Source organism: Bombus pyrosoma, unplaced genomic scaffold, assembly GCF_014825855.1.
Source record: "Bombus pyrosoma isolate SC7728 unplaced genomic scaffold, ASM1482585v1 HiC_scaffold_4719, whole genome shotgun sequence".
Classification (NCBI taxonomy): Eukaryota; Metazoa; Arthropoda; class Insecta; order Hymenoptera; family Apidae; genus Bombus; species Bombus pyrosoma.
Genome location: NW_025219978.1, coordinates 409,438 through 411,777, shown reverse-complemented (window position 1 = coordinate 411,777; position 2,340 = coordinate 409,438). Strand labels below are relative to the sequence as shown.

Genomic DNA, 2,340 nt, shown 5'->3' with positions numbered 1-2,340 from the left:
TTTAAAATTTTCAAGGCCAAATAAATCTAATTGATCGTATCTCCGCCGCCATTGGAGTTGCGATGACATTTCGATGCGCGTTATACTCCACATTTCATTCTTTATACAGGGCACATCGTTCGGATTGCCCTATGTTAACTGTCTTCCCTGTCAAATCCAGTGCAATTATAGTTTTAAAATTTTCAAGGTCAAGTAAATCAATTTGAACGTATCTCCGCTGCTATTGCGGTTACGAAGACAATTCGGTGCGCGTTTTACTCCACATTTGATTCTTTATACAGGGCACATCGTTCGGTTTGTCCTATGTTAACGCTCTTGCCTGTCAATTATAGTGCAATTATAGTTTTTAAATTTTCAAGGCCAAATAAATCTAACAGAACGTATCTCCGCTGCAATTAGGGTTACGAAGACAATTCGGAGCGCGTTATACTCCACATTTCGTTCTTTGTACAGGGCACATCGTTCGGTTTACCCTATGTTAACGCCCTTGCCTGTCAAATCCAATGCGATTATAGATTTTCAATTTTCAAGGCCAAATAAATCTAATGGAACGTATCTCCGCTGCTATTGTGGTTACGAAGACAATTCGGAGCGCGTTATACTCCACATTTCATTCTTCATACAGGGCACATCGTTCGGTTTGTCCTATGTTAACCCTCTTGCCTGTCAAATCCAATAGAATTATAGTTTTTCAATTTTCAAAGCCAAATAAATCTAATTGAACGTATCTCCGCTGCTATTGGGGTTATGAATCCAATTCGGTGAGCGTTATACTCCACATTTCATTCTTTATACAGGGCACATCGTTCGGTTTGTCCTATGTTAACCCTCTTGCCTGTCAAATCCAATACAATTATAGTTCTTAAATTTTCAAGGCCAAGTAAGTCTAAATGAACCTATCTCCGATGGTATAGGGGTTACGAAGACAATTCGGAGCGCGTTATACTCCGCATTTCATTCTTTATACAGGGCACATCGTTCGGTTTGCCCTATATTAACTCTCTTGCCTGTCAAATCCAGTGCAATTATAGTTTTTAAATTTTCATGGCCAAATAAATCTAATTCAACTTATCTCCGCTGTTATTGGGGTTACGATGACATTTCGATGCGCGTTATACTCCACATTTCATTCTTTATACAGGGCACATCGTTCGGTTTGCACTATGTTAACTCTCTTCCCTGTCAAATCCAGTGCAATTATAGTTTTTAAATTTTCAAGGCCAAATAAATCTAACAGAACGTATCTCCGCTGCAATTGGGGTTACGATGACTATTCGGAGCGCGTCATACTCCACATTTCGTTCTTTGTACAGGGCACATCGTTCGGTTTACCATATGTTAACTCTCTTCCCTGTCAAATCCAGTGCATTTATAGTTTTTAAATTTTCAAGGCCAAATAAATCTAACTGAACGTGTCTCCGCTGTTATTGGGATTACGAAGACAATTCGATGCGAGTGACACTCCACATTTGATTCTTTATACTGGGCACATCGTTCGGTTTGCCCTATGTTAACCCTCTTGCCTGTCAAATCCAATACAATTATAGTTTTTAAATTTTCAATGCCAGATAAATCTAATTCAACTTATCTCCGCTGCTATTGGGGTTACGAAGACAATACGGACCGCATTTTACTCCACATTCGATTCTTTATACAAGGCACATCGTTCGGTTGCCTTATGTCAACACTCTACCCTGTTAATTCCAGTGCAATTATAGTTTTAAGATTTTCAAGGTCAAGTAAATCTATTTGAACGTTTCTCCGCTGCAATTGAGGTTACGAAGAGAATTCGGAGCGCGTTTTACTCCACATTTGATTCTTTATACAGGGCAAATCGTGCAGTTTTCCCTATGTCAACTCCCTTCCCTGTCAAATCCAATGTATTTATAGTTTTTAAATTTTCAAGTACAAATAATTCTGATTGAACGTATGTCCGCTGCTATTGGTGTCATCTATGCAATTGGATGCGCGTTATACTCCACATTTGATTCTTTATACAGGGCACAGTGTTCGGTTTGTCCCATGTCAACTCTCTTCCCTGTCAAATCCCGTGCAATTATAGTTTTTAAATTTTCAAGGCCAAATAATTCTTTTTGAAAGTATCTCCGCTGCTATTTCTGTTTCGAAGACAATTCCCCCGTATTTGATTCTTTATACAGGGCATATCGTTCGGTTTGCCCTATGTCAACTCTCTTCCCTATCAAATCCAGTACAATTATTGTTTTTAAATTTTCAAGGCCAAATATACCTTAATGATCGTATCTCCGCTGAACTATCGCACGTTCGCGGGGAGACGCGATCTCGAAGAAGCGCGCCAACGAGAGTCGTAAATTCCCGTTA

The 2,340-nt window shown here is 39.3% G+C and overlaps 1 long non-coding RNA gene across 1 annotated transcript; it reads left to right on the top strand.

Annotated features, from left to right (window-relative positions):
* Nucleotides 1-6: 6 nt before the first annotated feature.
* LOC122577482 lies at nt 7-1,755 on the top strand. The gene is made up of 2 exons (XR_006320329.1): nt 7-761; nt 1,569-1,755. It is a non-coding gene; the product is annotated as an uncharacterized LOC122577482 (long non-coding RNA).
* The last annotated feature ends 585 nt before the right edge of the window (nt 1,756-2,340 follow it).